At 44.0% G+C, this 26,469-nt stretch overlaps 1 long non-coding RNA gene across 2 annotated transcripts in view; it reads right to left on the minus strand.

Annotated features, from left to right (window-relative positions):
* The window catches only part of LOC147573092 (uncharacterized), a 668,158-nt gene that overhangs the window by 80,869 nt on the left and 560,820 nt on the right, over positions 1-26,469 (minus strand). The gene's annotated exons all lie outside the window — the stretch shown is intronic.

Raw genomic sequence — 26,469 nt, forward strand, 5'->3', positions numbered from 1 at the left:
AGTGAAGGTAAAATACTGTCCAGGTTCCCAAGGATGGTATGTGACAGAACCAGCAGTTTGGTGCAGATCTTTCTGACACCAAAGCCCCTAGCTGACTGCTATGCTATGCTGCTTCACGTACACACACACACACACACACACACACACACACACTTAAGGATGTAACAGATCAGCTATTTTACTAAACTACCCTCTATACAGCAAACATATCATCAAAGTACAAATCTAGTGCTAGTACTAGGGAGGCAAGTTAGTTACAGGCAGACAGGAGAGAATGGACTACTGTTCATTACATTATGGTTGCAATGGAATTGTCAAGTGTTTGCCTTTTATTAAAAATACTGTTTTAATCGCTCCTCATCAGGGAAATACAAATCAAAACCACACTCAGATATCACCTCACGCCAGTCAGAGTGGCCAAAATGAACAAATCAGGAGACTATAGATGCTGGAGAGGATGTGGAGAAAAGGGAACCCTCTTGCACTGTTGGTCGGAATGCAAACTGGTGCAGCCACTCTGGAAAACTGTGGAGGTTCCTCAAAAAATTAAAAATAGACCTACCCTATGACCCAGTAGTAGCACTGCTAGGAATTTACCCAAGGGATACCGAAGTACTGATGCATAGGGGCACTTGTACCTCAATGTTTATAGCAGCATTCTCAACAATAGCCAAATTGTGGAAAGAGCCTAAATGTCCATCAACTGATGAATGGATAAAGAAATTGTGGTTTATATACACAATGGAGTACTATGTGGCAATGAGAAAGAATGAAATATGGCCCTTTGTAGCAACGTGGATGGAACTGGAAAGTGTGATGCTAAGTGAAATAAGCCATACAGAGAAAGACAGATACCATATGGTTTCACTCTTATGTGGATCCTGAGAACCTTAACAGAAACCCATGGGGGAGGGGGAGGAAAAAAAATGAGGTTAGCATGGGAGAGAGTCAAAGCATAAGAGACTCTTAAAAACTGAGAACAAACTGAGGGTTGATGGGGGGTGGGAGGGAGGGGAGGGTAGGTGATGGGTATTGAAGAGGGCATCTTTTGGGATGAGCACTGGGTGCTGTATGGAAACCAATTTGACAATAAATTTCATATATCAAAAAAAGAAAGAAAATAATAAGAAAGAGAAAAAAATACTGTTTTAAATCCATAAATGCTAGCAAATAGAACTCAACAGCATATTATTGAGGATTTTATGCCATGGTCAAGTGGGATTTATCCCAGGAATGCAACGGTGATTCAACATAAGAAAATGAATCAGTGTAATACATGAGATTAGTAGAATGAAGAAAAATATATAATCATCTCAAATGATGTTGACAAAATGCCAACACACTTTAATGATAAAATATCTCAGAGAACAAAGGACAGAAAGGAACTTCCTTGACACAATAAAGGGCATTTGTGAAAAATGCACAGCTAGCATTACACTCAGTGGTGAAAGTCTGAATGCTTTTCCCCTAAAACTAGGAACAAAACAAGGATGCCTGCTTTCCTGCCTAGTATTTAACACTGTACCAGAAGATCCGGCCAGAGCAATTAGACAAGAAAAAGAATAGAGAGACATCCAAACTGGAAAAGAAGGAAAATTATCTCCGTTCATGGATGACATGATATAGAAAATCCCAAAGACTCTAAAAGAAAGCTAGTAGAACTAAAGAACAAATTCAGCCAAGTTGCAGGGGACAAGATGAACACATGGTGTATCCATATCCCTGCAATGAATAATCCCAAAAGGACATTAAGAAAGCAATCCCATTTACAATAGCATCTAAAAGAATGAAATACCTGGAAACAAATTTAACAAAGGAGGCAAGAAGGATTGTTCACTGAAAACTAAAAAATATTGTTGAAAGAAATTAAAGAAGGCCTAAATAAATGGCAACGCATCCTGTGTTCAAAGACTGGAAGATTTATATTGGTAAGATGTTGACATACACAAAGTGATCTATAGATTCAATGGCCTATCAAATCTTTTCTTTTTTTTTTTTTTTTTTTAAATTTTTTTTTCAACGTTTTTTATTTATTTTTGGGACAGAGAGAGACAGAGCATGAACGGGGGAGGGGCAGAGAGAGAGGGAGACACAGAATCGGAAACAGGCTCCAGGCTCTGAGCCATCAGCCCAGAGCCTGACGCGGGGCTCGAACTCACGGACCGCGAGATCGTGACCTGGCTGAAGTCGGACGCTTAACCGACTGCGCCACCCAGGCGCCCCTCAAATCTTTTCTAATGGCCTATAGGATCTTAATGGCCCTTTTTTGCAGAATTGAAAAAGTTAGTACTCAGATTCATATGGATTTGCAAGGGGCCCTGAACAGCCAAAACAATCCTGAAAAAGAACAATGTTGGGAGTACTCATATCTCCCCATCAAAACTTACTGCAAAGCTATAGTAATTAAAACAGTGTGGTGCTGGCATAAAGCTAGACATATAAACCAGTGGAACAGAATTGAGAGTCCAGAAATAAACCCATATAGCTATGGCCAGCTGACTTTGGACAAGGATGCTACACCCATTCAGTGGGGATAGAATAGTCTCTCGGACAACTGGTTCTGGGACAAATGGATTTCCACATGGCCGTAGTTTGACTCCCTGACCTCACACCTTAGGTAAAAATTAACTCAGAATAGATCAATGATCTAAATTTAAGAGCCAAAAACATTGAACTCTTGGCAGAAAACACAAGGGTACATTTTCATGATCTTGGATTTAGCAAAATTCTTATATAGATACCAAAGCACTAGCAAAAAATTAAATAGTGTGTGTGTTTGCATATCTCCAGAATTATGGGAGGACAAAAAAATAAGAATAAGAGCTTTTTAGAGCACCTTCACCCAGGAACTGAATCACAGTTCCGATGTGAGAAAATGCCAGGAAAGCTATAGTGACACACTAACAATATTAAATCCTCCAATCCATGGGCACAGGATCTTTTCCAATTTATTAGGATTCTGAAACACAGAGAGAATAAGTGATTTACTCAAGATCATATAATTCACATAAGGAAAAATGACAATTGGAACCTGGTTGAGTTCTCTCTTCCAGGGAGCATGAGGCTAAGGACTATTTATTTGTAATTTGTGATAATACTGGCAAGGGCTGGTCTCTAGTTCCCTCCACCCTTTGGAAAAACTTCCCCATAAGCAGTGTGAATATGTGGGGGAAAGGTTGCAAAAAGAATGCTGTGACTACTGATAATCAAATTGCTTTTAAGCACACTTCAGCACTTTAGAAGCATCCATTTATATATTAAGAATGAGTATGCTAATTGTGAGCCATTCTTAGGTATCCTTGAGGGATCTCTACCGGGCAAGCCTCATTTGAATTATTCTCTTCCTTCAACAAACATCCAGTACTTGAGACTTAGGGATTTTTGGCACTGAGTCTGAAGTACATGATTTTTTTTTTTTTTTTTTTTTTGTAAAGATGAAATGATTAAGGGGAGGTAAGAATGGAACTAACTAGCATTTACTGACCCTAGCATGTGCCAGGCAAGGGAGCCATTTGTTCTCAGCTCATGCCTAGAAGGAGTAGGGTTCAGCTTTTGTGCAGATTAGCCCCTCCTGAAAACAAATGGATCCCCCCCCCCTCCAACCCCCGGACCCAGTGCAGTAATAAGAAAAGGACGTTTAACTGGGATCCCATGGGTAGTAAAGGGAAAGCGATTTTACAATCAGACACCACATACAGGATGAAAATCTCCCTCAACCACCTATTTTTTTCCAGCCAAATCTTCTCTCCTTGCCGGTTACCTCATTTTTCTCCTTTTCCCCTAAAGCATCACAAAAGAAATGCCTTCCATTGTCCTTAGGAATTCAGCTGCTACTCTAGATCGTAAACATCACTCAGGAGGACAAAAGCCAGGTTGTTAACTGAACAGTGACAATCACAACCATTTTTGCACCAGCCTACATACATGCATGTATGCACATGTGGGGGGTGGAGGGAAGGGCAATTCTCACTTCATCTGAAATCACTTACATTATCTCCTTTGCTCTTTAAAAGACCCCTAAGAGATTAGTTCATCCCATTTTATAGGAGAAAGACGGAAAACAATTTGGTAACTTGTCCCAAGCTGCACAGCTTGTGAGTGGGGCAAGCCACTGTGGAAGACAGACTTGATTCCAACGCTCAAGATGTGAAAAGCTGGTCTCAGACATGGAAGGCTATGAAGACGGCTTTCTTAATTTCCACATCATTTGGTGAATTCTTGCCTCCATCATATTGGACTTTCTCCAACAGACCCTGAATGGTGGCCAGCCGTGTATTAGGGTTCCCCAAGGAGCTTAGAGTTTAAGCAGACTGCAGCAAATTACAGCCACCAGGCCAGATCCAGCCTACGGCAGGTAGGCAATTTTACCGGCACACACGAGGTCATTCATTTACATATTGTCTATGACTGTTTCTGCACTACAACAGCAGAATTGAGTAGCTGGGACAAAGAATGAATGGTCTGCAAATATTCACTCTCTGGCCCTCTGCAGAAAAAAAAAAAAAAGTGTGCCGATTTCTGGTCTAGAGAGGCAACTCTCCAGACCAAAGAGACAGTCTAGAAACAGTCTAGAGTGTAAGGGTGAAGGGAAGTGGTAGGGAACAGAGTGAGCTGGGACTTCATATGAGCTGACCCTGGTTGTTAAACCTTAACAAGCCGTCAGAAGCCCTCTGTGTCCTCATTCTCTACAATGTTCTTAGGACCTTGAAAATAACCGATTGATGAATTAAGCCGATGCAGTAAGTACTTGCTGTGTGTCAAGTTCTGTCATAGGTCCTGTGGATACAGCTGTGAGCAAAACAGGCCAAAATATGAGTAGGGTATGTGGCAAGGCCAAAGGCCAAAGTGACTGGGGCCGAGTGAGAGCTCAGGGCAAGGTCCTAGGTCTGCTGGGAGGGAGGCAGAGCCAGGTCATGGATGCTCTTGTGGGGTCTTATTCCAAACACAGGGGGAAGCCCCTAAGAATGTTAAGCAAAGTGGATGTGATTATTTGATATAAAATGATCACTCTGTGGACAGCAGGTTATTGCAGGGCAGAGGTGGGAACAGGGAGAATGAGTGCTTTGTATCAACTCGGGCATCAAGTAGTGGCAGCTTGACGAGGCTGGTTGGTGTTGGGGGAGGTGGAGAGAACCGGATGGGTTAGGGAAATACTTGGAACCAGGGCTAAGAGGGCTCGAGGGTAGTTGGGGATGTAGAGCGGATCCTAACAAAGAAGCCCAACCCTTGCCAAAGGCTTCTCAGAGAACCAGGGGATCGTGTGGCAAGTCGTGAAGCAAGTCATGAAGGGATTTATTAGGATTCTCACCTCCTGCCGGCACAGGCAGGGTAAGCAGCAGGTGGTACCCGGGCTCCTGACGGACTCCTCTGGTGCCTGCTCACCATCCACAGACACAGGCAGACAGAGCAGCAAAATGGACGGATCGCCGCGTGCCGGGCAGCCGGCCCCCTCGCAAAAGGATGGATTGGACTGGTTAGAGAGAGCTCGACACTTGTGTTGCAGATCCATTAATGTCAGCCACAGGTTAATTCTGAGCAATTTCCAGGTGATCCAATAATTCATTAAACTGACGAAAACAAATCTTTGGAAAATCGAGCCGGTGACAGATAAAAAGCCAATGATTTATTGTCTGGAGAGGACTAAGTGTCTCCAGTTCCATTCTTCAGTCTGTTGAGTGAATCGAAGTGTACAGGAACAGCAGGGAAGGTGTGAGTTCTCCTTAATGGGCATTGTTCAGGCCCAGGGTGGCGTGCCCTTCGTAACACTTTTCCATGAAGCATTAAGGTAGAAGGAAGCACTAGGTAGCAGGAAGGCATGGATAGTGAGGTCGGGCAAAACTCAAGTTTGAATTCCTGCTCTGCCAATTATTAGCATCTGTGAACTTGGGCAAGTCGCTTCAAATTTCTGAGTCTCCACTGGCTCCTCTCTTCAACTGGGGTAATAATATATTTTCCTCTGTACTCAAGAGTAGATACAACAAATGAAAATTATGAACGGAGCCTAGAGCATCATAGGGGACTCAATAAATAGCCGACATTATAGTTATTGATGATAACATAGAAGATGGGTAAGGTTTTTTCTTCTAAGGCCATGCATGCATACTCAATGTGAGCATTCAGACTGCTGCTTTAACAATATTATGAAAGGCTTGCTTAGACATCCAAGGACAGCAAAGTTTTCCAAGGTAAATGCATTGGGGAGAAGTGGGAGATCCGATGACTAGGAAGATGGGTGATGGCATTTGGAGTGGGTATTGCTGAATGGGAAGAAAAGGGTCCTAGGTCTAAGTAGAAGCATTAATGAAGGACAGTTTGAAAGCTTCCTTCCAAGTGGTGGTGGAAGGGGAGAGCAGTATGATTGGATCATACTTAGAAAAAGATGTTGAAATTGGTTTGAAGTCTGGATGGAGGAGGTGGTTTCTGAACGTAGATCAGTAACATTTTAGATGTGAAAGCAACCTCAGAAACCAGTGGAAGAACTGATGTTTCTTACACACTTGGGAGTTCTGGCTAGCTGTCATATTTTCCATCTGGTGACAGCATTTCTGTATCCCCCAGGAGCCTATCCCTCCCCACGTGCACGCATATCCTATATTCTGTATATGTCCTTCCATCTTGTATCAATGGGAGGTCTATCATAGCCATAGCAATTTTAGAAAGGAATCGTGACCTCCCTCAGCTAAAAGTACCTAGAAGTCACAAAGATGCCTGAAAGGGATGTTTTACCATGGATTACTGTTCTCATAAATGGATTCTTGCTCTGACAAAGAGTATTTAGGGATTGATAAGTTATCTGTTAGAAATCTGTTAGACAAACCTTGTTGGAGTCCACAGACCCTAAGAATACTTAAGAGGAACTTTGAGCTTTGGACCCCTCATAGTGTGTATAAGGAGCCTTTGATTGGTGCAGTATACAAAAGCAATATACAGAAATCTGTTGCATTTCTATACACTTATAATTAAGTAGCATAAAGACAAATTAAGAGAACAATTCCATTTACAATTGTACCAAAAATAATAACACACCTGGGAATAAATTTAACCAAAGAGGGAGAAGATTTATACTTTGAAAACTATAAAACACAATGATGAAAGAAATTGAAGAAGACACAATCAAATGGAATGATATCCCTTGTTTCTGGTTTGGGAGAACAAATATTGTTAAAATGTTCACACTACCCAGAGCAATGTACAGATTTAATGAAACCCCTATCAAAATACCACAGCACTTTTTATAGAACTAGAACAAATAATCCTACAGTTTGTATGGAACCATGAAAGACCCCCAAATAGCCAAAGAAATCTTGAAAAAGAAGAATAAAACTGGAGGTATGACAATTCCAGACTTCAAATTATATTACAAGGCTGTAATGATCCAAACAGTACAGTACTGGCACAAAAACAGACACACAGCTCAATGGAACAGAATAGAAAACCCAGAAATGAACCCACAATCATATGATCAATTAATCTACAACAAAGGAGGTAGGAATATGCAATGGGAAAAAGTCTCTTCAACAAATGGTGCTGGAAAACTGGACAGCTACATGTAAAAGAATGAAACTGGACAACTTTCTTACACCATACAAGAAAATAAGCTCAGAATGAAATTAAAGACCTAACTGTGAGACCTGAAACCTTAAAATTCCTAAAAGAAAACATAGGCAGTAATCTCTTTGTCGGTAGAAACATTTTTTCTATATATGTTTATGCAAGGGAAACAAAAGCAAATGTAAACTACTGGATTACACCAAAACAAAAAGCCTCTGTGCAGAGGGGGAAAAATCAAAAAAACAAAAAGACAACCCACCGGATGGGAGGAGATGTTTGCACATGATACATCTGATAAGGGGTTGATATCCAAAATATATAAAGAACTTATGCAACTCAGTACCAAACAACAAATAATGCAATTAAAAAATGGGCAGGAGACATGAACAGTCATTTCTCCAAAGAAGACATCCAGAAGGCCAATGGACACATGAAAAGATGCTCAACATCACACATCATCAGGGAGATGCAAATCAAAACCACAAGAAGATATTACCTCACACCTGTCAGAATGGCTAAAATCAAAAACACAAAGTGTTTTTATTAGCAAGGATGAAAGTGTTAGCAAGGATGTGAAGAAAAAGGAACACTCTTCCTCTGTTGGGGGCAATGCAAACTGGGGCAGCCAGTGTAGAAAACACTGAGGAGGTTCCTCCAAAAATTAAAAATAGAACGACCCTATGATCCAGTAATTCCACTATTGGGTATTTACCCAAAGAATATGAAAACACTGATTTGAAAAGACATATGCTCTCCTATGTGAACTGCAGCATTGTTTACAATTGCCAAGACATGGAAGCAACCCAAGTGGCCATCGATAGATGAATGGATAAAGAAGATGCAGCATATATACATACAGTGGAATATTACTCAGCCATAAAAAGAATGAGATCTTGCCATTTGCAACAACATGGATGGATCTACAGAGTATAACGCTGAGTGAAATAAGTCAGAGAAAGACAAATACCATATGATTTCACTCATATGTGGAATTTAAGAAAACAAAATGAACAAGGAAAAAAGAGACAAACTAAGAAACAGACTCTTATTTATAGAGAACAAACTGGTGGTTGCCAGAGGAGAGGCCAGTGGAGGAAGGGTGAAATGGGTGAAGGGGTTTAAGGATACACTTATCATGATGAGCACAGAGTAACGTATGAAATTGTTGAATCATGAAGGTTGTACATGTGAAACTAATATAACATGGTATGTTAATTATACTGGAATTTTAAAAATAAATTAATGATTTTTTAGTTTTAAAAAGCCTTTGACTTAGTCTGCCTTCTAAAAATTGAAAATTAGTTTAAAATCAGAGAAGGCCTGGGAATGCTTAGAGCATAATCTATCACTTCCCCCAATTTGGGAGTATACTTCCAAGTATTCAGTCATTCTGTCAGAGGGTTATACTCTGCTGACCCACTGATGTTAGGTTCATCCACGGGACTCGCTTTGGCAAGTGGCAGACCTGTAGGTATAAGGCCAACCATGTTCAAGCAGAAGTTTAAGATGGTGTGTTCCCGTCAGCTCTCTTGCTCTTTCCCTTTGCCCCATGACCATCACTGAGCTTTGATAGGGACTGTTCCTGCAACCTGGGTCCTGGAAAGAGAAGGCATGTGGAACAGAGCTGCAGCTGACCTGTGATTACCAGCAGATAAGGAGATGGTAAAAACCAAATTGTTGTAAGCCACTGAGATTTTGGGGCTTCTTGTTACACAGCATAACCCAGTGAAAGCTAACTGACACAGGAGATGAGAAAAGCGGGGGGGGTGTGGGGTGGTCATTAGCCAAAGCACTGATCATTCAGCATTATAACAGAGGCCAGAGATTTGCTCCTTATGCTAACCTCCCCAAATGTAATGCTATGGAATACTACATTGGCTCTTTCCACGGATTCGGGAGTGTGGTGGCCCAGGGGATTCGATTTTGCAGTCTGACTATGTGTGCATGTGAAGCATGTGTGTGATAAAGCTTCCCACTCTGAGCTCAAGTTGGAAGGATACATCTTCCTACTTAAAGCCAGCGTGGACTCAGCCTTTTGGAGCTGTGCTTCCCAAAGCAATAGTATGTAGTCAGACGCTCATTATTCAGGGGCTGATTATTCCACCTCTTCCTTCCCTTAGTGTGGACTTAAACCATCTTGTGTATATTAACACCGTTCTTCAACAGTGACAGCCAGAAGCTAAGGGAAAATTTCAAAGCCAAGTATTCGCCTGTTGGCTAACCACTTTGGCAGAAGGGCACTATTCGTACCTGCCCAGCACTGTGTAGGTGCTGAATAGGTACGGTCTAATTTAATCTTTATGGCCATCCTTGAGATCAGTGTTCCTATCCCCATTTTACAGATGAGAGGAAACTGAGGCTGAGACGTTAAGCCACGTGTCCAGGATCACGTTGTAGGAAGACTTGGAATACAGACTCAGATATTTGTCTATGTTTTTCATGACTTCTGTCAGCACCAAACAAAACGAAGCCAAATAAAACAAAACTCCAAAATGCTCCAAACAAACAAACGAACAAACAAAAAACTAAATAAGCAAACAAACGAAAACCTACACTGATTTAAGTGGGGGATGATGTCAGATAATAAGAAAATAGCATCTACGTACCACGTAGAAGCAGGGGGCTGGAGAGCTGCTACGGAATAATGTGACGTGAGAGCCTGAACTCAGCAGCTAACAAACTCTCACTTGGGGAGGGAACAGGAGAAGCCAACATTGAGGACCAGTTCCTTTGTCCACCGCCTGGAAACTGGCTCCCTGGGAAGATCTCACGGAAGGTGGCAGGAATAGAGGGTGAGAAGGCTCCGTGTCCATTCTGGGGGACATTCTCCCTTTCCTTCAAAGCGAGGAAGCAACAGCTTTTGTTTAACCCGCTAAACAAACTGTTTACTCATACCTCTCGCGACGTGAAGCTGAGAAATGGGCGGCAGTGCTCTGTGAATGGTAATATTGTCCTCAGCTGGTGCTATTAGTGATGCGATGGAGGTATTTAATTAATTACCACTGACATATGTTTGTGCTAATTTATAAGACTGGTTAGCTTGCACATTACATCTGAACTCTTGCCTGCCTAGGGAGCTTCTTGTATGTAAAGCAATTTTCTGACTTGAAGCTAAGGAAATACCAGAATATTACACGTGTGGCAAGTTCTGATGGGTTAATTCCCAGGGGTTCTCAACCAGGGGAGATTTTGCCTCCAAACAAGGGATGTTTGGAAACGTCTGGAGACGTTTGTCATTATTACAGTCGAGTAGGGTGTTGGGGAAGCATCTAGCAGGCAGAGGCCAGAGAAACTGGCAAATGTCATACCCTGCACAGGACAGCCTCCACCACAAAGAGTAATCTGGTCCCAAGGTCGGAAGTGCTAAAGTTGAGAAGTTCTGACCTGGCTTTATGCTCGTACTTTAATAACCTACGACCAGAGAGGGAAAGTGGCTTCCTCAAGGTCACACAGCAAGTTAGAGGCGGAACCTGGCAGCACGATGATCTGTAGCTGTTGGAGGCACAGGCTCTGGAGTCTGAATGCTTGGCTCCCACTCTTGGATGTGACTGTTAATAACTGAGGAACTCTGAGCGCGATCCTTAGCTGTGCTTCAGCTACCTCATCCAGAAAACAGGAAGAAGAATGGTGTCCACTAACAGGCTTCTGAGAACAACCCAATGACACAAAGCATGTATAAACTTGGCATGCTTATGTTCCATTTACTGTTAGAATTCTGCACCTTCTGATCAGCAGGACTCAGGGTAAGGTAAGACACATTATTATAATGATCACTAACACAGGGTGAGAAACTTCCATTTAAACCTTGTCAGCCCTTCTGGGTCCAATGGTGGGGAGGTCCCTGGATCCCTGAGAACCACTTGAGTGGTGCCTTTGGTGCCATCCAAGGAGGCAGCACTGGCCCTGAAGGCAAGGTGTATACAGCAGCATGTAAACGTTGTCCTTCTTTAGTTTGAAGGCCTTCACAGCCCCCTTCTCCTTTATAAGGTGAAGGAGGGTGTTGTGGGCTGATTAATGCCCCTCCACACCCCCCTAAGATATCCAAGTCCTAGTCCCTGGATCCAGGAGGCTCCCTAGTATGGCAAGGGGGGTCTCTGCAGCTGTGATCAAGTTGAGGATCTTGAGATGGGGAGATCATCCTGGGTTACCTGGGTGCCCCCTAAATGTCATCACAAGGGTACTTACAAAAGGGAGGCGAGGAGGTCAGGGGAGGGACAAGGCGAGATGACTATGGAAGCAGAGAGACAGAGAGAGAGAGAGAGAGAGAGAGAGAGAGAGAAGAGGCCATGTGATACAGGACCATGAGCCAAGGGATAAGGACAGCCTCTAGAAGGTGCAGAAGGCAAGGAAACAATTCTCCCTTCAAGGCTCCAGAAGGAACAAACTCTGCCAACACCAGGCCTTGAACTCTGGAAGACTCATTTTGGATTTCTGACTTCCAGAATGGCAAGAGAATAAATATGTTTGAAGCCACAAAGCGTGAAGTCGTTTGTTATAGCATTGACAGGAAATGAATTTGGAGGGTTATTGATGGGGGACAGGTTAGAGTTGCATAGGGGGCAGAGACTGGGGAAAAAGGGATTGAAGCACTGGTCCTTTCACCTTTGAGGATCAAGGTTATATCTCTGCTGATCCATGTGGCTCTGACTGTGGTCAGCTAGCAGCATAAACCATGGGGGACACCAGCAGAGGATGCACCCCAAGGCACGGGGAGAAGCTAGACTGGGGAAAGAGGCTGAGACCAGGCTGAAGTTGTCATGGGGGGGAGGGGCGGTGGGCAGTTTGGTCCTGGGAGAGTATGAGGCCATAGCTGAGATCTTTCCAGAACCTGATGCCCTCATACTGAAGATATTAGTTAGGTGCCATGGCCTCTGTCATGAAAAACCTGGAACAGGTATTGTCCCTACATGGGGTGCAATGGCCATAAGTGGCAGACCCAGGACACTTGGGGTCAGCGGGCAGTGGAAATGCAGGGTGGGGCTGTGATGGGGTTTGCACAGCATCGCCATGGGGGCACAAGTTGCAGTAAGAGAGGGAGAAAATGAACCACACGTGATTTCCAGCAAGTTATCAGGCTAAGGTGAGGCCGATGGCATCCTCTCTTGCTACAAACATACAGGAAGGCAAGGTGACACAGAGCAAAGACATAAAAATACCAACCCAAACTTAAAAGAGAAGAAACTCACCAGGGGCCGGAAATGAAGACAGAGACGAAAATCAGGCCTGTAAGGGCTGAGCCTGGGGGTTTGAGATCTGCTTAAGGCCTATAAGGACTGGAGTGTGGGACATCTATATCATTTCAGTTGGTCCTCATGATTTGCAGATTCTGTGTTTGTGAATTCACCTTCCCACTAAAATTTATTTGTAATCCCCAATTCAATACATGTGGTGTGTTGGCAGTCATTCGCAGCTGTGAGAAGAGCTGCGAGCAATTTGAGCCTCTCAGTGTGCACATTTCCAGCTCTGGTCGAGCAAGCCTTGCTGCACTTCTCATGTTGTAAACAAGGGTCCTTCCCCAGTCTGTTTAGTGCTAAAGAGTTTTGTGTGGTTTTTTTTTTCATTTTTGTACTTTTTATTCGTTATTTCTCTGTTCAAAATGGTCCCCCAAGCATAGTGCTCAAGTGCCGTCTAGAGTTTCAAAGTGCAAGGAGGTGATGTGCTTGCAAGAGAAAGCAGGTGCATCAGATAGGCTGGATAACAGGCAGGAGTTACAGTGTTGCTGACTGAGTGGGTTCAAGGCTGAAAATTCGGACAATAATACTAGATAAGCTGTCTTTAAATAGAAACACACATAGCCAAGGCTTGTGTTGACCGCCAGATGAAAATGTTGTGACCAAAGGCTTGCAGGAACCTAAACTGCTGTTCTTGCAACTTTATGGTACCTCACTCTGACACGTGATGTGAATCAACTGTAGACACACACACACACATACACACACACACACACACACACACACACACACACACGTCCCTCTTCTGGTCTCACTTGATGGTCCCTTAACCTGTAAGGTTAAGTATGCTTATGCCCACTTGACAGATGAAAATATTGAGGTTCCAAGAGGCTAAGCTAGCTTCCCCATCGTCACACAGAACTTAGAATCTAACTGGGCTCTGTCAGAATTAGTCATCCATGCTCCTTCTACACAATTTTGCTGATTCTAGAATTTGCTGATTGGATTGAATCATGTTGAATGCTCAAAAGGACATACCTGATTGTGGGGTGATCAGTCAGGCAAAAGACATCTCCAAGGACTGTTCTTTAAAGCTCACTTAGTGCATCCCAAACCAAAGTTTAGCCTAGGTGGGGGAAGCAAATAAAAGTGTAAGATTCACTGTGAATCTTAAATCAGTACAACCAGTCTACTTGTGCCTTTCTGACTTCTTTGTTTCAGCCAACAAGAAACCTTTCTTTTTGGAAGGCTTAGCTAGGCTGTTTTATAATTTTTTAGGTTGAGATTTTTATGCTTTTGTTTTGTTTTGAGAACCTAATGACTACTTTCACTGTCTTTTATGTCTAATCTTCCCCGAACAATCATAAGGATGGTCTATAAACCTAGTTCCTCCAGTGATCCATGCATCACTGCATGAAATGTTACAAAGGAGAGGGTCACGTGGCTCACAAGTCAGCTGAGAACACCCAGCCTTATTCTCTTACAGTTGACTCAAGCCCTCCATTCCGCACTGGGCTGGAAATTTTAATCTCTGCTCCAAGATTTCGGCGGATTCCAGAGTCTTATATTCTTACCATGACCTCTGGTTCGAATTTCCTGTTAATTTCACTCTGGGGATGCCAGTGCAGATGTGGATGCCAGAAACCTTTCTTTGATTTTCTGAGTCCAAAATTTACAAAAGACATTTATTTGGGTGTGTAACAGTCTTAAAGGGAAGTTCGAGGTGATGGATGACTTCTACCCAGCAAGTAACTTGGAAATTGATTTTTAGGCACATGTGATCTAGAAAATCCTTCAGCTATTCCCTACTGATGATTTTTTTTAATGCCATTCCTGGCCCTTTTGCCAGATGTTTTTCTGTAACTTTTTGCCTTTTCCTATCTCTTAGTTCTCCCAACGAAAATTTCTGGGGGTCTAGACCTGGTCATCTGTCTCTTTGTTTTACTGTCCTTCCATATTTAAAGCTTATTATCAAGATGTTTTTCTGAAAAAGAATTCCCTAAAGAGTATTTTCATGCCAACTATAAAAATAACATTTAATTCCTGTTTTAATGGAGTGGGAGCTCCAGAGAAGGGAGGATTTGGATGAGTTTACAAAGGATTTAAAGAATCAAGACTATGGAGGGGAGTCTGAAAATACCACCACATGACAACAGTTGGATTTTGTGTCTTTGTCTCTGTTTGACATTGTGCCCACGGCAGTTCTCACACTGACTGTTCACTTTTCTGGGAAGAAAGCAGGTCCCACTCCAGTCTCAAATCTGCCATTTTCAAAGAAACATAGCCAAATTCACTCTAAAAACAATGGAAGTGAATTGATGAGCTCACTGTTGTCTTGTGTTTTCTCACTATTTCCCAGACGAGTGGGGCTGATTCTCGTGGAGAAGACCTGCTCCTTCATCTAAGATGACAATATTAATGTTAATAATCGCTAATACTTAGGTAGTATTTATGGTACGAATGTTTCCCGTTATTTAATTACACTATTATACTCGTTTTAATCTTCACTGAGGACCAATGAGGCAGGCACTGTTTTCATTCCCATTTTACAGATGAAGAGACTGCGACAGAGAAGCCACCCGAGGTGGTTACCAAGCATGGCAATTTGGTCCCAGAATCCACGTTCTTAACTGCCACGCCATTCCCACCTCACTGTGATTTCGTGAATAGCGATGCCAGGGAACTGCTCAGTCCAGGGGCCCAAAATACAATGATTAGAACACCATCGTCATGGGTTAAATCCAGCCAGATCCTTCGAGTGTCGGCCTAAATGCCACTTCCACGGAGAGGCTTCCCAGGCTCCCACACACCGGGATAGTTTCTGCTACTGCACGCTCTGACTCCGCCATGTGACCTACCCCTGGGTGATTTGCGCTAGAATTGCTCCGTGATTATTAGTGTAAATGACTCTCTCTCCTTTCCTAAAGTGCAATCTCCACGAGAATGGGGATCACGTCCTTCTTGGTCACACTGTATTTCTAACACTAGCCAAGTGCTTGACACATACTGGGACGTCAATATGTGACGAACACTCTAGACCCCTCCTAGAGAAGAGTTTCTCAAAATTTGACACTAATGCCATTTCTGTCCAGATACTTCTTTGTTGCAGCGGGATGTTGTAGACAGGACATAGTAGGACGTTTGCCAGTGTCCTCGGCCTCTACCCACTGGATGCAGTAGGACCCCCACCCCATCAAGACAACTCAAATTGCCCCCAAAGATGCATGATGGACTGCGTGAGAGGATACACAGATGAACACAATGCTGATTCTTGCTGTAACGAAACAAAGAAAAGAACATTTTCGGGGCACCTGCGTGGCTCAGTTGGTTAAGTGTCCGACTACAGTTCAGGTCGTGATCTCACGGTTTGCGGGTTAAAGCCCCACTTCTGTCTCTTTGCTGAGAGCTCACAGCCTGGAGTCTGCTTTGGGTTTTGTGTGTCTCCCTCCCTGCCCCTCCCCTGCTGGTGCTCTCATTCTCTCTCTATCTCTCTCAAAAATAAGTAAACATTTAAAAAAATTTTAATAAAAAAAGAGAACATTTTCTAGTGACTGAACTTCAGTAATAACACTGGCTTATTATAAAAGCGCACTTTTGCAGGGTAAGTTCTCTGGGAACAAATACAGCGGGTAGTTTTATTTAACAACAGCAGCTATCACTGGGAAGTACATATTATGAGCAAGTGCTATGATGCTAAGTGTTCCACCCCATTAAGTCACCTGCCTCTTACAACTCTGTGGGTGACAGAGGCCCAGAGAACTTAGTGACTTGACCAAGGTGACATGACTGGTGGGTGGGATTTTGAACCCTGGCAGGTCTAGCTGATGGCAAAGGCCTCACTCTCGCCAACTTATAAGCACCCTGTAGTGTCCCCGACGCCTTATGTTTGCAAAGATTTCTCCAAATGGTCCGACACCCATTTATATGCGTGGGAGGTCATCCAGAAGACAAAGCCCTGTGTTTCAGTGCCCAGAACAGTGCCTGGCACTTAAAAATACTTGTTGAGAGGACGAATGGTTAGAAAGGCCTCTCCCACCTCGAGGTTATTAAAAACAAGTTTCCATAATGTATTAAAGGGCGTGTCTGTTTCTCACCGAATTCTTGTCTGTTGCTAGACCAAGCGGTTTAGCCAAGTCTTTAACCAACATGAGTTTCTGCCGGCTCAGGCCTTCCACACTTGCCCTGTGAACACTTTCCCACTTATCAAGGTATTTTTCCTGAGAAGAGATCACCCATCTCAGCCAAAGCGAATCCATAATGAAATCCCCACCTCTCATATATGCATTCTTTCATTTACTAGGGATTAGTTCCCTTATTTTACCCATGGGAGAAAAACAAATAGAGCTGGTCCAGAATGTTTCTTAAAGCTTAATAATACATGTTTTGCGGTAAACTCTTCTCTGTATTTTCTTTTACAAACTATGGAAATGACATATGAAGACTTTCCCTGGCAATACAGGCAGGATGATGCGTTCTGACTTCTGGTTTCCTTTTGGGATACAGCTGATGCTCTGAAATGCACTACCCCACTGACTACTGCCTTGAGGCAGTGGGAGTGAGCCAAGAAAATCTATTCAGCCATTTGTTACATCCCAAAACGGCATCCTTGCGATAGAAGGCCTCAAGCAGCAGGGCCCCAAATGCAGATCTGAACATTCGGGTGCTTCTATTTTCAGAGGTGCAGAGGGAAAAATGGCACCCACGAGTTTTTGGATGGAAAATCTGCAAAAGAACAATCAAAATAGCTCTCACTGGGGGTCCCCTCCCCCTATGCCTGACTCCAGCCTGGGCCAGGAAAGGGAGGTAAGTGAGCCAGGAGAAAACAGAGGATGCTGCTAGAAGAAAGGAACTTAACCTCTGTGAGTGGCCTTTCAATGCATGATGTGTTCTTTGAGGGATGCATCCCTCCTGTGATGGAATCAATGCAGACAGAACATGATCTCTAAGGAGATCTCCCTGCACTGAATGCTTCGCCAAGAAAGCAAGCCACAGAAGAATATAACGAGAGTGTCAATTCTCTGCTCCCCAGCTCTAGAATCCTGTACTTGAATGCTTTGCAAGGGTTGTCCTGGGAACGTGTATGGTGTGGCTAAGCGTCTTTTTTTGTAGGTTGCAAGAATGTCTGATGAGTATAACATGTCTCTAAATACTGGCTCCCTGGGGCGCCTGGGTGGCTCGGTTGGTTAAGCGCCCAACTTTGATTTCAGCTCAGGTCATGATCTCATGGTTGGTGGGATCGAGCCCTGCTGTCAGCACAGAGCCTGCGGGATTCTCTCTCTCTCTCTCTCTCTCTCTCTCTCTCTCTCTCTCTCCCTCCCTCCCTCTGCCCCTCCCCTGCTCACACGCACTCTCACTCTCTATCACAATAAATAAATAAACATTTAAAAACAGAAAAATAAATAAATGCTTGTCCGCCTCCTAGAAAACAGGGTCACTGGGCGAAGAGGCTCTGGCTTGCTCATATAGAATCCAAGTGGCACTGAGTGGAGGGCCAGCCAAACAGGACTTTGGTCATCAGGAAGAGAGGCTGGAGACAGGGAGAGAGACCAGCTTTGTAAACCAGCCGGGGTGGGTGTGGGGAGAGGGGTCTGGCTCAACTCCACTTCCTTTGTTGATCCTTAGACCTTGAAACCAGAGGTCTGAAACTTTCTTTGGGGGTGGGAAGAGCAGCTTAGAATCCTAAAGCAGACAGATGAAGCTTACAGAGACCTTGTCAGAATAACGATTTTTTTTAAAAATCCATAAAAGTACATTGCATTTCAAAGAAACTAATTACCTTGAAAGAGTTATCAAAATATTTAATAAAAGATTGTGTGAAATGGTAATATGTGGCCTTATTTATTAACACATTAAAAAAGAGATCCAGTGGTGGGTCTAAAGACTCCCGGATTTTGAAACAGTGATACATGTAAATGATATTTTGAAATACCTGCATCACTTCTAATGATAACTGGCCGGGATTCCTGTTGGCCACATGCTCACGGCTACACTAACATTACTGTGGTTTATTCCCTCATTCATAATTGAGGGACATATCAAATTTCAGTTAGGAATGAGTGAAAATGAAGTCACGTTTTATTTGTCCCCTCTGAGTTCATTTCGTCTACATTCATTCCTTCCGGCATATTTTCTGGTCCTGTGGGTTTAATGTCTTTGTTTATTTGTTGATGATTCTCAGGGCTCTACCTCCAGACCTGGGTCTCTCCACAGAAGCTCCTTTTTCAGAGCTCGGCATGGGTGTCTCGTTGGCATCTCAAACCAAATGTGTCTAAATGGGCTGCCGGTCCTCCCGTCCACACCTGTCCAACCCACCCGTCTTGCCCATCTCACTAAATGGGGCTCCATGCTTCTGGTGGTCGGGGCCAAAGAACCTGGGGTCTCCCTGTCTCCTTTCTTTCCCTTTGCACATCCAACCAGCCAGCAAGTCCCGTCAGCCACACTTGAAAACATATCCCTGCCTCACCTTGCCTCCTACCACCTCCAGGGCTAAGCCCTGGGCTCAGGCCACCTCACCTCTCACCCAGATTGCTGCAGTAGCTTCTTAGTTCCCTTTCTTCTCCCTTCCCTCCCAAGGTGGCCCCTGGCATGGCGTCCAGGGTCATCTTTTAAAACCAAGAGTGGTGCAATCTGTATTACTCCCCTGTTCAAAACCCTCCAAAATCCTTTCCATTTAGCCAAGAATAAAATTCACATTTCGACCATGGACTACAGGATTCGTACACGTCCATTATCTCTCTGACAGCAATCACTCGATTAGCTTGAGTAGCTTCTGTCTCCTGATCTTCAAATTCACCAAGTCAATAACCTACCCCGGGGCCTCTGCCCTTGCTGATTCTCTGCCAGAATGTTCTTCCTACTGTCCACGTGATTCCTCACTCCTCCAGGTTCTGCTAAGTCTCCTCTCACCACCTGTTAGGGACTGAACTGTGTGCCCTCTAAAAATCCGCATGTTGAAGGACCCCCCCAGTACATCAGAATGGGGAGATGTGCATTTGGAGGTGGGGTCTTTAAAGAGGCAATGAAGGTAACATGAGGCTGTTAGGGTGGGCCCTAAGCCAATGTGAAGGACCTTACAAGAAGAGGAGATTAGGGGACCAGAGTGTACATGCACAGAGTGACAACCATGTGAAGAGGCAGCTGAGGGATGGGGCACCATCTGAAAACCAAGGAGAGAGGCCTCAGGAGAGACTAATCCTGCCAGCACAATGACCTTGGATTGCGAGCCTCCTGAGCTGTGATAAAATACATTTCTGATATTTAAGCCACCCTGCCTGTAGTATTTTGTTATCACCACCCTAGTAAATAAATACACCACATAAAATAATAGTTCCACCTCCATCCTGGGACTCCTCACATCCTCCTTATCTTGCTTGACCTTCCTCTGCAGGTGCTCAACACCATCAGATACGCTAAATGATTACAGAACATAAACGGGTCCATCTTCCTTACTGGAATATATGTGTGATGACAGCATGGGTTCTGTCTAGACTTTGCAGAGTGATCAGCACCGGACTAGAACATGGCACTCAGTGAGTATTTGTTGGCTGACTGGCTGACTGAATGAATGAAATAGTTCTAGTAAAACTGCTTGCCTCCCTCATATAGGTCTCAGAAGCCACTGTTATTATTAACATTGGGTCACCACTTTGGAATTCAATGGATCATCCCCGATTCGTGCATGAATTAATAAGGGCCATCTCTAAACGCTCCTGAACCAGCCAAGGAAGTGACAATGGCAACAAAGGGGACTTAAGCTGGCCTTCTTACCCTCACCCCTGAGGCATGTTCTTCCTCCTCTGCGTATGTAGGTAAGAAGTATTTTTAATTGCCAATAATACTATTTCTCACTTTGTTTGTGTGTGCTTTCAGGTTTACATAGTTCTTATCTATGCGTTAGATTTAATCCTCTCTCTTACTGACTCAGAAAAAAAATGTTTATTAACTCAATATTTGCATATGATTTTATTCATACTGTGAACACAGCATTTTCAGATAGTTATGTGTTTATCTCTTCTGCCGGACTGTGAATTTCTACAAGGAAAGAACGTTTGTATGCTCAGGGCTGAGTGGAGTACCCGGTAGATTGTAGATGCTGATTGAAAGTTTGTTGGTGGCATTATTATCCAATATTTATCGAGTCATTCCAATTTCCTCACACTACAATGGGGATATTATCAGCATCACCTCTCGAGGTGGCTGTGTTAATATGAGTCAACCACTGAGAACACGTCTGGTCCACGGCAACCACTCAAAACAGGAAGCACTGACTGAGTCTGGGTCAGAGGAAACCACTACAACACGGATGCATGGCTTGGGCCGCAGGCTTACGGCAGTCTGCACAGACCTCACTCCTGTGGGGGCTGGAGAAGAAGCTGAGAAGCATCGTCCAGGGCAAACAGACATTGGAGAAGTAAATGATCTCTTGCATTTGCTCTCAACCATATGACTTAATTACTGGGAAATACCACATGCACTTTTCTGTTGGGACAGATGTGTGGAAAGAAAGGGAGGCAGGCTTAATATTTTCTTTTCTTCTGGTTTATGAGTTTCATCGATTTTTCTAGAAGGAAAAGGCTTCTCTTTGACCTTGCTCCTGTGAGTGGAGAGTTGCTTCCAAGGAAGGTTGTTGGGAGGCAGCCAGGCAGGAGGGTGAGAGCAGAGAGAGTCCAGGGGGTCTGAAACTGTCATATCCAACCTGTCCCAAGTCCTGTCACTTTCATTCCCAAAGCTCCCCCCAATCTGCTCATCCCTCTCAGCTCCTCTGCCATCCCCCTGCCCCAACCCAAGCTGCCATCTTTTCTGGAAACAGACTCCTGACTTCACCCTCAAGTTCGACTCTTGTTTCCTCCAAGTATCTTCTCAGCTGAGCCAACGAGTGACCATCTTACAACATAAAGTACATCCTTGTCCCTTCATCTCCTCAAAAACCCTTCAGCTGCTTCCGATTGCACTGGGACAAACAGCAAAAATCCTTCGCCTGTGGAGACAGTCTACGTGCCTGTCCACGCGTGGGTGGATAAAGGACATGTGCTAGAGACATACAACGGGATCGTGTTCAGCCTTAGAAAAAAGAAGGAAATTCTGCTCTTTGCAATAACAGGAGCAAACCTGGAGGACATGACGCTGAGTGAAATGTGCCAGTCACAGGAAGACAAATGCTGCATGATGTCGCTTGGTTGAGGAACCTAACGTAAGCAAATTCACAGAAATCTAGAAATGGATGTATGGTTTCCAGGGACTGCAGGGAAGGAGGAAGGCAGAGCTGCTAATCACAACACTAGGGTTTTTGTTGTTGTTGTTTGTTTGTCTTTTTAAGAATGAAACCAAGTTTCACCACTGATCATTATTTTAAAACTGAAATCGGATGAAAGACCAATGTGTTCTATGTCACAGTTCATGTAAAAAGTAGGCCCCCACTCATCTACGCCAGCAAGCAGACAGGCTGAATGGATGTTATTAAGAGATGCTGGAAAGGTATTACTGATTTGACAAATTTGATCATCAGTGTTTCCTATATATTGGGATCATGTGACTACATTTATTTAAAATGTACACAGTGTGTGGCACAACTGGACAGTTTTAACATGGAAAAAGGAAATATTTTTATATTAAAACAAACAAACAAACAAATCCTTTGTGGGTCTTCCAAGGCTTATGTGGTCCCGCCCCGCTGACATCATCTCCTACCTCTCACTCCCTTCCCTCTGTGCTATGACCACGGTGACTCATCCAGCTCTTTGGAAAAACTCAATTTCTTCCATTTTGTGGCTGTGAAGGTTTCAGCATACATGAGGGGCTTCCTCAAAGTGCCCCAGTCTGAGCCCTTGCCCACTGTCTAGATGAAATCCTCATGGCACTTCTGAATTCTCCCTTCAAGGGGGGTAGCCGTCCCCACACTTCCCAAGCTCCTATGTGTCTGTGAATCTTTGTTTTACTGAAGCCTCTCCAACTGGAGTTTGTAGATCATGAGGGTAGAGACCATGCTGTCTTGTTCACCACTTTATCTCCTGCTCCTAGGAGGCTGATTTATTCCATGAATGTTTACAGAGTTCTTAGAAGGTGCCAGACCCTCGGCTAGGCGCTGGGGATACAGAAAGAGTATGATGTGGTGTCTGACCACGCGATGGTTGGACAGACAGATCTGTCCCGAAATACATGCAGCTGAAATTGGAAGGGATCAGCCCTGATGCTTTCTGGCACATGGAGTGTTTGAGGAAGGATGGAGACAGGACGGAACTCTGAAATACATATGGAAATAGAATTATATATGTGAACAGAGAAGGCAACAGTAGGTTTTGTCTGGAAAAGCGGGATGGATTCTCACAGGAAGTGCTGACTGATCTTGACCCTAAAGGATCCTAACGAAGGAACAGGGGTTTGTCAGCTACGCAAATCTGGGGAGAGCATTATATCACCCAGGCAACCATGTGGGAGATGGTCTGGGTGAGCCGGGAGGCACGGAGACTGGTTAAAAGGCTGTAGCAAAAGTTCAGATAAAAGATGAGCAGGCCTGAACTGGGCAGCAGAGGAGAGGTTGGTGAGGGGGAGGTGGCTTCCAGAGACATGACAGAGGGGCTAAATTTGGGGTGGCTGTGAGGTAGGATTATGTTCAGCCAAACATAAGTCACTGAATTCTAATTAACATTTCTTGCCTCAATAATAAGAAGACTGGAGCCAGACACCAAGGTGGGTTCAGCAACTCGTTTGCATCATTAAAGATCCACATCCAGGGTGCCTGAGTGGCTCAGTTGGTTAGGCATCTCACTCTTGATTGCAGTTAAGGTCATGACCCATGATTTGTGGGATTGAGCCCTGTGTCGGGCTCTGCACTGATGATGCGGAGCCTGCTTGGGTTTTCTCTCTCTCTCTCTCTGCCTCTTCCCTGCTCGCGTGCTCCCCCCACCTAAAACAAAAAAACAAAAAACACCACCACCACCAGCAACAACAACAACAAAAAAACTTTAAAGATCCACATCCATTTCAATATGGACTCCAGTCTTTAACATAGTGGCTTTTTATACTCGTGCGTTGACTCATGGTTGAAAGACGGCTGCCACAGCTCCAGGCATCATGGCTGCATTCAAGGACAGGAAGGAGAAGGTGAAGACGGGAGAGCCAGGCCATGAAGTGAAGACCCTTTTGCATCTTTCTTCTTTTCTTACAGAGGAAACATTTTCCAGAGTGTCCCAGCAGATAGCTGTTAATGTCTCATTGGCCAGGACGGCCGCTCCCAGCTGCAAGGTGAGCTGGGAAATAAGCTATCCAGCAAAGGAAAACAGATGCCTGAATGGCTTAGACCAGTCATGACTCATGCTCTGGACCTTCCATGTTGCCTCCCTCCCCTCTCCCCTCCAGACATAATCAAAACCAGCTGCTAACAGTGTCGGTAGGGTGGGAGTGGGGTGGCTTTGGTTTTGTTCAAACGGTCTTCCCCTGCATGTGAAGGATGGCAGGCAGCCATCTCTCGGCTTCAGTGCTGTGGAAACCCCTGCTTGTTCCAGCTGAGCCCGCTGTTCTTTGCTCATACATTCCCAAGAAGATGATTATGCAGAACAGCGAGAGCTTTCCTGTTTCCCCAAATATTCTCGAGAAATAAGGCTGCATTAATAATTTGTTTTCTTGGTATGGGCCATTCGCTTGCAAAACGATATTCCAGGCATAGCACGATACTTCCCTTCCTCATTTACATTCACCGTTGGTTTAATTATGCTTTTCAGTCAGAATACTTATTAATTTTATAGACCTACCTGAAAATTAAATTGGATAAATTCCTTTTGCTTGGTACCTTGAAAAATGTGTTTTTCCAAGCTGCTGCTGGAGCCCACTCTGGCCCTGTGCAATTTTGTTCCTCTTAAAGTTCATTTGCAAATAACACTGTGTTGGTTTAAAGGGTATTCATCATGTCTGAGCAGGAGAAACACTGCAAAATGCAGCCCAATCCAAAAGAAAATAGGAGGACAATGGAGAAAATTGTCAAATATTTTATTTTCTCATTAGGGGGGGCAGCCATTTGAGTGAGGCATAAAATTTCCCTTTGGATTCAATGAATCTGCCTTGCTTGTGGGGAGAAGTCTATGTTGCACTGATGAGTCAGTAAGCCACAGGTGTGAAGAAGGACACGGGGTAGGGCCTTCCCCACCGACCGGGGTTGAGGGGGCAAAACACGAGGACAGAAGGTGGTGCGTTTATTCGCGAAACATTTACCAAACGCACTGTGTCTCAGGCACCAGGGTACCAGACACAGAATTACACCATGTTCCATACTTTTCACAGGCTAGGCAGCTAATTATACAGTGACAACAAAGCACAGTAAGTGTTATGAGAGACGGAAGCACAGGACACTGCAAGAGGCAAGAGTAGGGCCACACACCCCACAACGAAAGCACTGTGAGGGCAGGAAACCTATCTATGCTTTGTGTGCCCTAACTCCACTGCCCAGCCCCGTGTGCCTGGCACATACGTGCTCGGGAGTTAGTTACTCAAGGGCACTTGGATTACAATGAATGGGGCTTCATGCCGCATAATAATCAAGGTAATACAAGCTGTTCTAACAAACAAGCACCCAAATCTCAACGGCTGTAACACAATAGGGGTGTGTGTGTGTGTGTGTGTGTGTGTGTGTGTGTGTGTGAGATCTCCAGTTTGCCAACTGCTGCAGATCGTTGGACTTCTCAGCATCCATAATTGCACAAGCAATTCCTTAAAATAAATGCCTTTTTTAATACTAATACCCTGTTGATTTTGCTTCTCTGAAGACAGTAAGCAACAGGGATGAAGTGAACAAGTGAAGTGACTTTGGTCAGTGACTAATCACGCAATGACAGGGTTATCCTGATCGCACACACAGAAATTCTATATTTGGGCGAGGAAAACAAGAGCCAATGATGAAACTTTCATACAAAGACCAAAGCAGAAGAAGGTAACTGGCCCTGTAACTTAATTTTCACCCAAGCCCCCAAAACCCCGAAGACAGTGTTCAAGTCTATGAAGTTGGAATTCTGAAGGATGAGTGAGTTCTTGAGGTCTCATGTACAGCGTTGTGACTACAGTTAACCACACCGTATTGTAAACTTGACATTGCTAATAGGGCATATCTTAATTGTTCTCACAGACACAAAAACCAAAACCAACATGAAACTATGTGAGGTGATGAAGGACATGTTCATTAGCGTGACCGCAGAAACCACTTCACAATGTGTATCAAATCACCTCATTGTGCACCTTTAACATATACAATCTTTATTTGTCAATTATATGCCGATAAAGCCAGGAAAAGGAATACTTCTGTAAAAAGCAATCAAAGGCGCCAATACCCAAGGTTCTAATCCTAGCTGACCTCTGTATCGCGGAGTGACACTGTGGAAGCCCAAAATGCTGGCAAGACCTCAATTTCCTCAGTTGTAAAATTAGGGAATGGAATCACATGGTCTCGCCGTGACTGAAAAATCCATGACTCTTGAGGGGTTCGTGAATTTTCACAAAGTTTCCTGAAGCTGTGTGGGTGGGCCCCTGCTACAGGAGAAAGGGAAAGAGGTGAATTCTTGGTGGTGGTACTTCAGAGACCAAGGTTCCCAGCCTGGCTCCACCAGTACGTAGCAATGACTATGCAGCTCGCACGATCTCCCTGTACCTCAGTTTCCTCACCCATAAAATAACAGCACCAGTCAGAGAGCAATAGCGCCTACTTCTTCAAGTGGGTTGTAAAATTTAAATGAGACCGGTGACTACGACCCTACAACTTCTTGTG

Source organism: Puma concolor, chromosome E3 (genome assembly GCF_028749965.1).
Source record: "Puma concolor isolate L17-30 chromosome E3, mPumCon1.1.hap2, whole genome shotgun sequence".
NCBI classification, from domain to species: Eukaryota; Metazoa; Chordata; class Mammalia; order Carnivora; family Felidae; genus Puma; species Puma concolor.